Raw genomic sequence first — 16,008 nt, forward strand, 5'->3', positions numbered from 1 at the left:
CAGCAAAAAGTAAGCAACGGGCAGCAGAACAGGGAAAATGTGTCCATGTCCTTCCGCCGTCGCTTCCGGCGTTTCGTCCAGTGTAAGCTAGGAAACACTGTGAGCAGATGAAGTCGGTCTGGCTGACAGGGTTATCATCAAGAAAGAGTCGGTTGGGTAGAAACATTCTAGAAATTAAGAAAAAGTGACGGCTGAACATATATGCAATTCTTTTACCACTCACCTCAACATAGACTGTCACAGGAGAGCCAGTAATTCTCCCTCTGAACCCTCAGAAAGAAGGGAAATGGATCATATGGTCTGATTCTAGCAGAAATAGATATTCTAGCTGTGACCTCATGGTGTGAGCTTGGGGTCAGCTCCCTAAGCATTTGGGCGCAACACCAATATGGCACCAACACCAGTAAGTTCTCCATACCATCCCAGACTTGACAAGATGGGTTCACATCAGGCATTTGCGAGTGCTGTCTGTCCACTTTCTGTTGAGGAGTGTCTGGACCCTGACCAGTGGAGATGTGGTACTGGAACCTGTGTGAATGTGTTCCTCATCCCAGTTGGGTGTATCCCATTGCAGATTCAACGATGTTGGCTTCTGCGTGACATAGACATGTCTACGTATTTTGCCCTGAACACTCAAACCTTCTATTCAAAGGAATCCCTGTGCCTCTCTGAAAGTGTGTGGCTGCCACGTGTCCACCCACACCCACCCCTGCCCTAGGCTCACCCAAGGCTTCTGATGTGCTACGATGCCGCTTTTCTCCAGCGTAAGTTAGCTGTAATTCTTCCCTGTGGAGACTCCTCATGAGGAACGGGGTCAGCTGGCCACCGGCTCAGAGCAGCAAAATGGGGCCATTCTGGGCCTGGGAAACCCCAAAAGGCATTTGCCAATGGCTTTTTCCTGCTCTTTTAGGATAGCATGTATTTTGAGGGGATTTAATCCACATGCCTCTCGAGTGTTCACACTTAGCTCACAATCCTGCCATTTCACAATGGCTTCTGACACGCGAGAAGCCCTCATACACCTCTCTTTAGGTTCCTTAAACCACAGAAGCCACTTTTCTACCAAAAGGGGGAAAGAGTAAGCAAAGGCATAGTTCTAAAAGATTGAAGTATCTGTGTTTACAGAACATTCCAGAAGCCACAGTAAGAATAAGCTCTATGCTCACTGGTGACTTTCACATTCTCTGCTAAACCAGAACAGCTGGCAATAATACTTTGGATAATGGAAATTGGAAGTGCCAACTAGTTTAAGAAAAAAAATCAGAAATGTCTAAACAAAGGCCATCCAAACTCTACCCAGCAAGTCAACAGCACAAACTGTGGCACAAAAATGAGTTGTCACATGCTTGTGGTTGCCTTAGGTCTATCCTCCTGGGGCAGGGAACAATTGACCGTGGGCATGAGGTAGTGAGAGATGCACAATGGGTGTTCAGCTATGTAGACCCATGCTAGGCAGCTCTTCTCGCTCCCTGCCCATTCAATTACCTCCTCGGTCAAACACAAGCACATATGTGTATTTTTTTCTTCTTGCTACAAAAATGCCAATTTCGAGTGGAAAATGCTGCCCAATGACATAATCCCATGACAAAGGGTTTGTTGAAAGGACAGGGGTGGAGGGAGGTGGGGGATCAGGAGAAGCTGGGATGGGGATCAGATGTAGGGAGAGCAGAGGGGAAAGAAGGGAAATCAGTGGTGGTGGGGATCAATCTCTAGGACATGCTAGAGTCCTGGGAGGAGGAGAGGCCCCAGGGCATCTATTGGGAAGACCCTAGCAGTGGGGGATATGGATGCTGAAGTGGTCACTTCCTATAGCCAGGCAGGATTCCCAGTGGAGAGATAAGGACAGTCACCCACCCACAAAACCTTCAATCCAAAATGTTTCCTGACTACAAGATGTGCTGGGACAAAGACAAGAGCCGAGACAGAAGGAATGGCCAACCAATGACTGTCCCACCTTGAGACCCATCCCAAGGGCAAGAACAACCTTTGACACTATTAATGATATGCTGTTATGCTTGTAGGCGGGAACCTAGCATAGCCTCCCTCTGAGAGGCTCACCCAGCAGCCAGTGGAAAGAGATGCAGAGACCCACACCCAAACATTAGATGGAGTTCCAGGGAGTCTTGTAGAAGAGTTGGGGGAAGGACTGGGGGACCCGAACCAGAGACTCTAGTGGAGACTAACAGAGCCAATTAACCTGGACCCTCGGGGCCTTGCACAGACTGAACCACCAACCAAAGAGCGAGAACAGGCTGGACTAAGGCCCCTACACATAGGCAGTGTATAAGCAACTTGGTCTTCGTGTGGGTCCCACAACAACTGGAGCAAGGGCTGTCCCTGAGCCTGTTGCCTGCCTTTGGATCCTGTCCCCTGAATGGTCTTTCTTGTCTGGTGTAGGTGACAGAGGATTCCCCTTGTGACTTAATGTGGGGCGGGGACTAACACCAAGAAGGGGCATCCCCCTTCCCAGAGAAGGGGAGGGTGGAATAGGGGAAGGATCTGCAGGAGAGGTTACTGGGAAGAGAGGAGGGCTGATATTGGGATGTAAAGTGAATAAATAAATTTAATTTAAAAAACAAGAAAAGAAAGAAAAAGAACAAAGACTCTTCTTGTCCCAGGACATGATCACATGAATTACAGAACACTTGCTCATGGTACAGCCTCCAGCCATCAGACACCAGCCAGGCAGGGACTTATCTTTGACAGAGACAGCCCAATCTTTGTGATACAGTTCCACCACTCAAAACGCCAAAATTCACAGTGGATTTCCACTCTCAGAGCAGTACTGTCGGGGTTCCTCCTCCTGCTGGTCAGAAGGCCAGCCCTTGATTCCAAGGGTCACAGAACTCTCCTAAAGCCTCTCACATCTGCCTCAGCTGCCTCAGTGGTTAGACTGCTGCTCCCTCGGGGCACCTTTGTCCCCAGAGGGCAGGGCACAGCATCGTGTTAGTGTTGTATGAGCAAAGGAATTAGAGCCAGCCACTAATATCACCCTGCATAGGAAACCAAGCTGAAAAGGAAGCTGGCAAATACATCTAATTTAATATTTAATTTTATGGTGTGAGTATGGGTTATTTTGCCTGAATGTATGTTTGTGCGCCACTTGCACGCATAGTGCCTACGCAGGCTAAATGAAGACATCAGATGCCCTGGAACTGGACTTACAGACAGTCGTTAGCCACCTTCTAGCCCTCTGCAAGAGCAGTCAGTGCTCCAACCATTGAGCCATCTCTCCAGTTCCAAATAAATCTGAACATTAGTCCTAGGATGGCTAAGACCAGGTATTTCTACTTTCAGCTCATTGTCAAGGCTTCCCCTGCAGTTTTATGCCGGCTCTGTGCAGCCATGGCTGCAGTCCTACTGTGCTCTGACTGTCAGCCTCTGGTTCTGCCTCTATAAATGCACACAGGGGTTCTATAGTGAAAAGCACATGTCTCTCCCAAAGCAGCTTTTGACGCTTGATTGGCATTTAAGAGGGTCATCCAGAAGAGAACCACACACTCCCCACTCTGGACGTGGCTGCGACAACTCCCAGAGTGTGCTCCTAGAGATCTAGGTGACATCTTTCTGTACTGAACCCGAAGCCTCAAGGCCCCATCTCCCATTTGCACTACCCTGACCCCAGAGAAAGCTGTAGGGCTCTGATTTGCTGCCTCCCTCTCTTCCCAGTCAGAGAGGCTGAACCACAAGAGGAAGAGAGGCTCGTGGGTTACTGACAGACATCCAGAGAAGGATCCGCTCCAAGAGGACACTAGGGCTCTTGGTTTTTCCAAGCTCTGTATGTACTGGGGTATCTCTGGCAACTGGGAGTATAGCAGAGCTCTGAGCTTGACTTGAAGGAAGGGCCTTCCATGCCCCTCACTGTGACCCCAAGAGATTATGGCTTTGGTCTGGGACCACAGTGTTGCCTGTGGCCTCGGGAACCTAAAGGAATGGCTGTTGCAGGAACCAGTGTATGTGGAGACAGAACTGGCAGTGGCTCGGCACAATAGGAGGTTATGCTGTGTGAGAGCAACAACCACAAGGACCAGGGGCAAAAGAAAATTCTGTCTCCTTCTGCCATGACCAAAGGTGGAGATGTGTGTGTGGTGCCCTCTGGGAGATACTGCAGAGCAGGTTAGGGTAAGAGGAGAGGAGCAAGGGGAGGAGGGGCAGGCATGTAAAGTGGGTTCTTCCTCTTCCCCAGAGCTCCCCATTGCCTGGTGAAATAAATATGTCATCAATTTCTAGAAGTATTTTATTAGAGCATATTAATATATAATGATAGGCTCAGATGCCACCTTCTTACAAGTATGTAAGGCACTTCAATCCTGTTCACCCTCGCCACCCTTCCTCCCTACTAAGCCCCTTCTCTCCTCTTGAATGCCTCCTTTCTGCTTGTTTCTTCATTCCTTCTGTCTTAGGGTTTTACTGCTGTGAACAGAGACCATGACTGACCAAGGCAACTCTTATAAAGACAGCATTTAAATAGGCCTGGCTTACAGGTTCAGAAGTTCAGTTCATTACCATCAAGGTGGGAACATGGCAGCATCCAGGCAGACATGGGGCTGGAGGGGCTGAGGATTCTACATCTTCATCTGCTAGCAGAATACTGACTTCCAGGCAGCTAGGATGAGGGTTTTATTTGCCACACCCATGGTGACACACCTACTCCAACAAGGCCACACCCACTCTAACAGGGCCACACCTTCTACTATGCTGGGCTGAGCACATACAAACTATCACACCTTCCTTTTTAAAAAATATTTACTTATTTTATGTATATGAGTACCCTGTGGCTGTCTTCTGACACACCAAAAGAGGGTATTGGATCCCATTACAGATGGTTGTGAGCCACCATGTGGTTGCTGGGAATTGAACTCAGGACCTCTGGAAGAGCAGTCAGTGCTCTTAACCTCTGAGCCATCTCTCCAGCCCCTCTCCTTTCCTTCCCATCTCTCCAGCCCCTCTCCTTTCCTTCCCATCTCTCCAGCCCCTCTCCTTTCCTTCCCATCTCTCCAGCCCCTCTCCTTTCCTTCCTTTCTTCCTTCCTTCCTTCCTTCCTCTCTCTCCTTTCTTTCTTCTTTTTTCTTTTTCTATATAGAGTCTGTAGATGGAGCAGCATGTGGTGTTTGTCTCTCTGGGTCATGACTTTATTACACTCTACTTCTATTTTTGAAACTAGTTCAAATCCCATCTTAGTCACCGTTAATGGAGGACCTCAAGAGCATGACTGCCAGGGCTCCGGTGTCAACTCCATGAAAGCCTCTGTCAAGGGGAATGTGACCCTCCCACAGTCACGGAACTGGGTGGCAGCAGGCTGGCACTACCTCTCCTGTTATGTCAGCCCACTGAAATTTTCAACTGTAGCTCTGGTTTATAAACAACATGCAGACGGACCGCCCTTCAGACAATTTGAACCACACGTGTTTGTTCAAATCACACACACACACACACACACACACACACACACACACACACATGACTAGGTGACATGGACTGTGTGTTCCTGATACTACTGGGATGTTTCAGTGTCCTTTGACACACTGAAGGAGGAACCCAGACATGAGCCTGAGTAACAGATCAGATTAACTGAAAACCACCCTGGTCTGGGCTCTGTTGAAACAATTATTAGACACATCTGCAACTGAGGGAGCTTGGGGGATAATTGGATTCAACAGAGGAATAATTTAGGGGAAGGATACCAACACAGAGGGAGGGCAAACCCAGGCAGGCCGGGCTTGTAATTACCCAGTTGTTACGTGTCCTCAGATTGGGAGCAATTACAGAATTCTGCAGACTGTGTAATACGGGCCTATGCAGACGTGCACCACTAGGTGGCAGCAAACAGCAGATAAAGCTGCCTGCCAGATACAGACTGTGACATTTAGAGGTTATACACATTCTAAAATGTCTGTCAACATTTCCTCAAGTCCATCTGAGATGTCAGCAAGGATTAAACAGAGGATGCAGCAGAGAACGTGTCACCTGGCTGGTAGGCAGCTGCGTGGTAAGGGTGAAGACGGAGAAGGTTTGAGGAAGGATAGCCTCTTGGGCACACCTGGCAATGGTTCTCAACCTATAGGTTGCGACTCCTTTGGTGGCCAAAAGACCCTTTCACAGGGGTCGAATATCAGATATCCTGCATGTCAGATATTCATATTATGGTTCATAATGGTAGCAAAAGTACAGTTATGAAGTAACAAGGAACTAATTCTATGGTTGGGGTCTCCACAATACGAGGAACTGTATATCAAAGGGTCCCAGCATTAGGAAGGTTGAGAAGCACTGCTCTAGAGGGGAAATGAGAGCCACAGCCTTCTCAAACACAAGCCAGTGGTGTGAAATGACAGGTCTGCCCTCCAAAGCCCCTGTGTTATTTGGCTATACACTCTCAAAACGCCCTCGCTTGAGAATCTGTAGTTCACCAGACAGAAATGTAAATGACCCACTGTGCTTCTCTCATGTCCCTAAGATCTGTACATGCATAGTGTATGTAGATACATGTGTGTCTGTATGTGTGGATACATCATGTCTGTCTGTGTAGATACATCATGCCTCTCTGTGTGTAGACACATGTGTTGTCTGTGTGTGTAGAGACATCATGTCTATGTGTGTGTGTGGAAACATGTCTGTCTGTGCAGATACATCATGTCTGTGTATGTATGTGTGGATACATCATGTCTGTGTGTAGATACATCATATTTATCTATGTGTGTAGATACATCATGTCTGTCTCTCTGTGTAGAAACATCATGTCTCTGTGTATACAGAAATCTCATGTCTATCTTTGTAGATAATCATGTCTATGTGTGTAGAAACATGTCTGTGTGTGTAGATACATCATGTCTCTGTGTAGATACATCATATTTATCTATATGTGTAGAAAAATCATGTCTGTCTATGTGTGTAGATACATCAAGTCTGTGTAAGATACATGCATGTCTGTGTGTAGATACATCATGTCTGTGTGTGCAGATACATGCATGTCTGTGGGTGTACATACATCATACCTGTGGTGTGCCGGAACACTCTTGAGAAGAAGTAAATGAAACAGCCTGTTGGGCTCCAGCAGGGAATGGTGCAAACAACTACAGCTGAGTAGCATGCATGCTTATTTATCCCTCAATACATATTGGGGTCTATAGTAAGCTATAGCTATGCCAAGGCAACTGTAAGGATAAATGATTTCTCTGGCAATAATTAGTGTAGAGGGTCTAAGAACTGCCACCAGACAAACGGAAAGTGTTAGGCAAGTGTGCTCCCAATGCTTCCAAATGCTTTGCTAGCAACCGGCTCGGGAGCTCTGTGGCTGGGCATGCTTGCTGTCCTGGGGGGACCGATGAGCCCCCAGAGGTAAGAAAGGAGTGTGTGGTCAAAAATAGCCACTGATGAGTTGGTACAGAGGAAGCTTCTTATGGCCCCAGGCTTGGCTCTTTGAAGAGAGAGCATCCAGTCCCTCCCTAGAAAATCTGTAGTTAAGGCTAAACCTAAGATATAAACTAAACATGAAGGTTGAAAGTGTCAGATGTCAGCCCTCACGAATGCTTGGAAAACCAAGATAGAGAGCCTTTGTAGATAAACATATCCCTCACTCAGATCTCTGGGAGCCTCACAGATAAACACCTCTGTAGGAGTGTCCTAAAGACATGGCAGAGATCCAAACTACAGAGAGTGGACTCAGTCACTCTGGTAATTCAGAAGTGGAAGTACAAGGTTTTACTAAGTAAAAACATGGAAACATAAGCAAGGTACAGAAACCATTCCAGAAGACCAGGGAGACCTGAAACCAAACGAAATCAGTCAGTTAAATACTCAGATAATAATCAATGCATAGGTTCCACAGTGGATTAGACATAGCTGAAGAGAGAATGTGTAAACAAGAAGACAGACATGGAGTCATGGGGACTTGCATGTTTTCCCTAGAAATGATCCCATCAGAGAATATAGAAGGGGGTCCTATAAGCCAGTCAACTCCTACTCGACCCTCAAAGCCTCAGAAACACCATGTTCAACACTTGTCAGGACATCCCACTGGTCTCAACTGTGCTAACAACCTTGTCAGAAGGACATAGACTCCTAGGTCACCTCTCATCTCTGGCTCTAGTCCCTGTGAGCTCAGTCTACTCCTAACCCTCCCAACTTCTAGAATAGTTTCATTCTGTGACATAGGAAGCAGAGTTTGGCCTATTTCCATCATCTACCTGTCTCTGTATTTTTCCCTTCATTTTTGTGCCACATGGAACAAAGCTCTTCCTAGAGGAATGAGCTACCCAACCTATTACCCAATTGGTGACTTCCCTCAGCTTTTTCCCCTCGATCCCTGCCATCTGCTAAGACCCGAGTGCTAGACATCAACTGTGAAGGATGCTTTCCCCTGCCAACCCAGCCTTTCATCAAAGTGTATGAGTTATACTCAGAACTGGACAGCTCCCTATCACTTCCATATTACCTTCATTCTGCAAACCAACATATTCTCCATCTAGATTTCTGACAACAGCCTCCTGCCCTGTCCCTCTACTTCTGCACACATGGCTCTGTCATCCTGGGAAACAGAATAAACCTTTCCAAAGGGCAATCACTTATTAATCCTTCAGTCAAAACTGTCTGTCATGAGCTGTTATAATTAGTGAAGGCTTGTACCAGACAGCCATACAGCTCACACTGTGTCCAAGGTCTCAGCTGAATGCTGTCTTCCCATGGGGCTCATTCCAACCATCTTGGCACACTTGTGCAATGTGTACATATGAACTTGACTTCTCTATTTTAGGTGTGCATTTATTAACCTCTATTATAGTTTCATTTCCAGTAACTCTGTTAAATATACAGTCCCATCATTGTGGGAAGTCAAGGTGGGACCTTCAGGCAGCTAGTCATATCACAGGCTCACTTAAGAGCAAGAGAAAAATGAACCCATACATGTTCACTACCTTGTTTACTGTGTTCAGTTCAATTTCTCCACTCTTATACTACTTAGGAATCTCTACCTAGGGAATGATGCCACCCATAGTGGGCTGGTTTTTTTTTTTTTTTTTACATCGGTTAACTTAATTAAGACAACTCCACAGGCAAACCCAGTGCAGACAATCCCTCGGAGACTTTCTTTCTGGCTGACTCTAGGTTATGTCAGGTTGACTAAGCTAACCATCCTACCTTGCAACATTATAAGTCATTTGTGTATGCCTATGTTATTATTTTTCCACTTTGTTATCTCCTTCTCCTGAGACATAGTGTCCACGAGGGCTGATATCTTTGCTTTGTCTTCTGGACAGAGTGTGGCTCAGAGGGAACATCCCACAGACATGTAAGAACAAACAGTACATGGTCTAACAGCTGTTCAACCATAGACCCTGAAGGAGAGGAGCCCAGATACAGACCTGCTAACACACAAATATTTGAGCAGTGTCACTCCTGAGACACAAGAAATATAATGAACCACAGCTGAAGAAGCAAACTAGCAAAAGCCTGATTATTTTCAAGCATGGAGGAGTCCAATAAATCAAAAACCCTCTAATGATTTCACAGCTACAACATCAAGCCAATCAACACTCCAGCCTGGGTAGGGCAGAACTTATGAGACTGCCCCTGAGTTGAGGAGCTAGGGGCAAATGGTGTCAGCTGAGGCGGGCAAACAGGTGCCATTTCTCTTCCAGGATGTGAACTATGGTAAATTGCCTATGTTCCTGTGGATGGTCCCACACCCGTGGGCATGCAGGCAGAACAAATTGGATTATATCTTCTTTTTTTTTTTTTTCAGAGTTGGGGACCGAACCCAGGGACTTGCACTTGTTAGGAAAGCGCTCTACCACTGAGCTAAAGCCCCAACCCCAGATTATATCTTTTAAAAGGGAAAAACATGTAGGTGAGAACTATTGGGGAATCTGGGAGTAGTGGGGGGGATTTGTATTAGATATAATCAAGATACACTGTATACCTGTTTGCTACGACGTTATCAGAGAACAAGTTAAAATATTCTAAAACCAAAGATGTTCCAGCATAGCCCTCTGTGTGCCTGAGATCTGTGTTCCTTATGGTCCTAGGTGCCAGCATGTCTTCCAAGAATCCACTGATAGCCTGTTCACTACATACTCCCCAAACCTAACTAGCAAAGTAGATTTTGTGGGGTAGGGTTGACCTTTGGAGACCTCTCTCAAGAACAGATGTCTAAAGGGCCTTGTGGCACATGCCTCTCAACCCAGCACTCAGGAGCCAGAAACAGGAGGATCTGTGTTTGAGGCTAGCCTGGGTTACATAGCCAGGCTCTGCCCCAAAGGCAAAAACCAAACAAACCAACAAACCAAGGTGATTTTATCCCCTAGAGTTATTTCACAATTTTCCCAAACACAGGATCCAGGGTATGAATCGCTGTACTAAGAAACATGAGCTACGGGCACCAATCAAGACAGAACGTTTTTGAGATGGCTGAGTGTGAGTTCACGCTGCTGTTTATATGTAATCACTGGCAGCCAGCTGCTTCCTGAGTTCATGTGCAACACACGCCCCACGCCCCACATCCTCACAGCTTCCGGGTGAAACATGCCGGTGACAGAGAAACCAGTGGTTCTGCCAAGCCCTGTAGCCAGGATACCCATTAACTTTATATAGACATCGGCACCAGGAGGACCCTGTCCTTCCAAGACACCTGCCGTAATTCATTAAAACACTCCTGAGCTGTAGCAGGAAGTCCATTCGAAACCGGCCCCTCCCCTGATCTCACCTGCTCTTACTTCCAAAGAAAGCAGTCTGGAAACTTTCCTCTGTTTGACCTGAACAGCCTCCACCCAGAAATGAGCTGCTGATGGACCTAAGTTCCCTGGAAGGCCAGCATTTCTTGTGTTCACGTGCTTGATGTGTATTCACTCACTCCATCCAGTTCACCCTTCATTCATCTGTGCCCATTCATTCGCTTGCACGTGCTCGTTCACGTGCTCGCTCACGTGACCGCTCACGTGACCGCTCAGGTGCTCCCAGCTCCTTCCTTTACTCTCATTTCCTCCCGCAGAGCGGGTTTCCAGCAACTTTGCATGGATATAACTTAGAGTCTCTGAGGAGGCACCAGGGACCTCCAAGCTGCCACTCTGCAAGCTAAAACTATCGCGTGGACTTCACCCAGCAAAGAGCAAAGACTGCTTTCTTCCTCTCCCGCCAGATGGCAGCAGACACAGGGATGACGATGCAGGGAGGGAGGATCTAGCGGAGCCTGACAGTTGGCCAATGCCATTTGTTTTCTAAAAAGAAGTTGGAATGGATGGTGGGAAGAGGATTGATGGAGTGGAGTCAACAAATCTCACAGCAGTGGCCCCGGGTAATGGCTTTAGTTTTGTGACCGAGGTCTCACATCCTCAGCTTTCTTCTACTGTGCTAAGTTAGAGCATCGTTAGAAGTTTCCCCTTACAAGGGAAACATGAAAGACAATTCGAGTCGCTCTCTCCCCTCCAAGCAGGTAGAAGCTCTTGCCATATTCCCACCTCTCCCAGCAGATCCCTGTTGGGCACATGGGACTTCCCTGCTTTTCACTGAGGACCCGTGATGTCATGAAATATAGGACAAGGCAGCCCTCAAGTGAAGATGTCAGGAGAGTGTGTGTCAGCTACAGTTTCACTCAGAAACAAAGAGAACTTTGCCTGCCTAGATGTCCAGACTCAGCAAAGACAGGTGTTTCTGTACCGCTGAGCGTGCACACTCACACACGCACACATGCACACACACACACACACACACACAAGCACACAGGGTTGGGGGGAGACCACACAGAGGAGTTTTACATAGAATTCTGGGTTTGCCTGTCATCCCTTGGTACCTGTTCTCTTGCACCCCAGGTTCTAGAACACCTGGGGTGATGACACCCCTCTCTCACCCTCCTCGACGCTGTCTCTTGTAGATTGCCCTTCTAGTGGAAAAGCTTTGAGTGTCTAAGGCTTGTGGCTGAGGCCTGTGGATTGTATATTACCCCACTTTAGTGATGCAACAATGTCCTCTAGTGTAGAATACAATGAAGGAGTTGTGATTTTCCCCACTTTGAGGCCATTTAAAAGAGTTCCTGCCCCCCAATTGATTTAAAGTAACAGTCGATTCTATGTGTGACTCTTCCCCCTTCCCCTGTGTTCGGATTGTATTTGAGCCACACTTACTCATTTAACTGGGAAGCCCATGTACCACACAGACAAAGAACACACATTATTTCCTTGTTTGGGACTAACTGCACATCTCCAGAATTATGGCCAGTTCCCAGAGAAACATTTTACAATGGAACTCTAAGGAATGCTGATATCTAGTCCCACAACCCCATCCCCTAAAGAAATCTGGCAAAAAAATAAAATCTCATAGTACTTTAAATACATTTAAATTTTCGTTGGCCCACATTCATAGTTATCCTAAGTAATGTGATTTAAAAGCCATGAGTTAGACACCCTGATTTAAACAAAAGAGAGTAAAAAGGACCCGGTGTATGGATCCAAGGGCAGGAAACTTTCTGGTGTTTAGTGGGGAAAGAGATAAGGAGATCAACTGAAGGAGAGGGAGACCAGAGTGGAGGAGCCCCAGACACAGGATCCCATTTGGGGCAATCCTGGTAGCTGTGTAGAAGGCTGGTGATTAATGGAGACACTGGCATCACAGTGACCTTGGGGCAACACTACAGAAGAACTGGAGAAGTCTGGCTTCTGAGCTTCTCGCTTTAGTCCGCCGTCTTTGTTTTCCACACACCTGTCACCCCCTTTCTATGCCACCATCCAGCCTAGCACCCCCTCCATTCTGCCTCCTCTCTTCCTACTCCTGAGAAAGCCAATCAGGAAGAACTGTGCACATCATGACTTGTCCTGCTCAGTTTGGGAGTTCCACCTGGGTTTTAGCTCAGCTTACATAGTGTGTCTTCTCCCTCCTCTGAGACCAAGTGATGCCCGAGGTGAGGATGCTGTCTTCCTGTGCTCAGACGATAATCTCTAGTGCTTGCATGACTCTCCTCTTTCACTACATTTACCTGTAGGCTTTGTAGGCACCACCATCCACACACCTGTGCAGCCCTTTTGCTAGAACACCCATGGGTCTTGACACCCCTGTGCTGGCCTCACACAATCCACCCCAGTACATCGCCAAAGCTTCTTGTTGGGCCCCACAATCATGCTTCATGAATAGGACCAGTCACCTGATGCTCCAGAAGCAACACCCACTGCCTATCCATCTACTCAGAGTAAATGCCAAGGTCTACTATGGCCTTCAGAGCCAGGTCCACCTGGCCTTCTCTGTGATCCCTTAGCTCCTACCCTCCCCTAACCCACCCCCCAGCAGCTCTACAAGTTTCTCCCTCAATCCTTAGGATCTCTTCTCAAGGCTGTCTGATCAAAAGGCTGTCCTAGACCAAACATTCCTGGATGCCACACGATACCTTCCCTCCTCTAATTCCTACCTGCCTTCTTGCTTTACAGAGCAATGTCATCTGACAGCTGTGTACTCTCTTGTCAATGCTTCCTTTCTCCCTCTCCCTCTCCCTCTCCCTCTCTCTCTGTCTCTCTCTCTCTTGTTCTCTCTCCCTCTCCCTCTCTCTCTCTACCTCCTTCCCTCCCTCCCTCCCTCTCTCCCTCCGTACATGGATTGGAGCTTCTTAACTAAAGCATCTATCCCAGACAAATGCAGAAGGCCTGATGTAACAACACAGGCAGCAATTCTTGAATTGCTGTATGGACTGAATGCCACTGTGCTGGTTAATTTTAAATGTCACTTTGCCACTGCTGAGAATCGCCTACGAAGAGAATTTCAGTGGAGGACTTGTCTAGATCAAGTTGGCCTGTGGACATGCGGGGACTATCTTGATTTTTAATTAGTGTAGGAGAGCCTAGTCCACTGTGGGCAGCACCATTCCCTGTGTAGGTGGCCCAAGGCTAAATAAGCAAGCAGAGCATAAGCCCATGTGAACTGGCTAGCAAGCAGCATCCTTCATGGTTTCTGTTGACTTCCTTGGCTGTGGGTTAAGTTCCTTGGTCGGAGGGACTGCTGTGTGGAACTGCAAGCTGGCAGCCCAGATGGACTTCATTTCTCTCTGCTCTTGACTAAATGGGATTTGGCTAGTTTACATGGGTTCCTGCCTTGATTTACTCTCCATGACAGGCTGTATCCTAGACTTGTAAGCCAAATAAACTATTTCTTCTACGGGTTGCTTTATGTCCAAGTGTCTTTATCAGCGACAGAAATAAAATTAGAATAGTCAGCGTACTAGATTATGTGGGGGACAGACTTCAGCAGCCATAGTCTGGATCTAGATGTGTGACAGTGACTCTGTGAGTCATTCAAAGTAAAAATGTAGAACTCATCACACTCTTCCCTGCATTTCAGCTAGCGGTGACATTTAATGATGCACCAACACTCGGAAGTTCCAACTTGCCACTACCTCGTTCTACTGGGATGGCTGGAGCAGCCAACATGAGTCAGCTGGGACAAATCTCTGGGCACCCAGAAGGCAGAGCCTGATAATACTACTGCCCTCCATGGCCTTCTTGGCTAACAGGTATAAAGGCTTTTATAAAAGTCACAAAAATACAGTCCTGGTGTCAAGTCTTGCTGAAAGCCATGCAGTAAAGGTCTAGGGCCATCCAAAGAACTTAGTGGAGGTAGGGTTTACTCTCATGAGATCTTATTCTACCTAGCCCTGATGCAATCCTTGGAGCTTGGTTCCTGGGGATAGAAGAGATCCACATTCACCAGCTTTCACTGTGCCATGTGGCTCAATCCAGAGACTTCAGACTTCAGGACATCCCTTCATGGGCAATGGTGGAACTTAGTTCTCCTGGGGGTTTGTTGCACAGTGAACTGTAGCTACCTTCCTGGGGCAAAAAATCAGTATAGCACAATCTCCTGCTTTACAGAGCAGGGTTGCTTGATAATCTCTCTCTCACTCTCTCTCTCTCTCTCTCTCTCTCTCTCTCTCTCTCTCTCTCTCTCTCCCTCTCCCTCTCCCTCTCCCTCTCCCTCTCTCTCTCTCCCCCCCACCTCTCTCTCTCTCTATCACACACACACACACACACACACACACCAGACAGGTCATGTGGTCAAGAGTTAGGGAGACCATGGTCCTGAGGAAGTAAGAAGATTCCCACAGATGTGCTGCCAACTTCCCATACCCCTCAGCCTCTGGAGCACTGCACAGCTTTGGTTGACATATGGGGCTGTAAAGGGACTTCTGGGATAGATGCCTCTGGTCTAGAGACATGTGGATGCTGAGGTCTTTCTAAAATAATGAAGACATCCACCCAGTAGGTCTACTCCGTCCCATCTGTTCCCCCTCCTTCCATTCGCAACTACACTTGTTGGAGAATATGGAAGACTGAAGTTGAAACCCTTCCTCTCCAGGCCAGTGAGTTCACCTTGGTAACAGAATAAAGGTTAAAGGGCAAATCAGTGACAAGGCCCTCCCCCTTATCTCAAGCCAAGCATACTGTAAGCCATATAAGAACAAGCCACTTCATCCTCGGCAGTAAACCTAGATCCTTAGGGTGGACTCTTGGGCAAAACTAGTGCTGGCTTCATGGTGTTTCCCGAACCAAGCAGAGTATCCCTGTCTGTGCTCTGGTCACCAAGACAGCTTAATGCTGAGAGCCAGGTGAAGTAATGAAGAAGGGCTTCTCTCCTTACAGAGACAATGCGTAGGCCCTGGCCCCTGTGCACAGTCATTAGCAATTGGGGAACCAGAGCATATCACTACCTCCTTATCCTTCCCTTAACCCTCAAGGAGCCAGTTGTGACAATTCAGAGGGGAAATAAGGGAAACACAGGGTCTAACCTGCTTCTATAGCCTCCCTGCACCAACGCCCAATTCCCAGAGTGAACTCAGAAGTCCCTGAATACACTGACATATACATGTGTACATTATACACACGTGCACAAACACACACAAATACACACATACATGTGCGCACACACGCCCTATATAGACCACCTCTCTCTCTCTCTCTCTCTCTCTCTCTCTCTGTGTGTGTGTGTCTGTCTGTCTCTATCTCTCTCTCTCTGTCTCTCTCTCTCTGTGTCTCTGTCTCTGTC

The 16,008-nt window shown here is 47.3% G+C and overlaps 1 protein-coding gene across 6 annotated transcripts in view; it reads right to left on the minus strand.

Moving 5' to 3' along the window:
* Pde10a (phosphodiesterase 10A) overlaps positions 1 to 16,008 on the minus strand; it is a 452,353-nt gene that overhangs the window by 377,576 nt on the left and 58,769 nt on the right. The gene's annotated exons all lie outside the window — the stretch shown is intronic.

The sequence above is a fragment of the Rattus norvegicus genome, chromosome 1 (assembly GCF_021556685.1).
Source record: "Rattus norvegicus strain SHRSP/BbbUtx chromosome 1, alternate assembly SHRSP_T2T, whole genome shotgun sequence".
In the NCBI taxonomy this organism is placed as follows: Eukaryota; Metazoa; Chordata; class Mammalia; order Rodentia; family Muridae; genus Rattus; species Rattus norvegicus.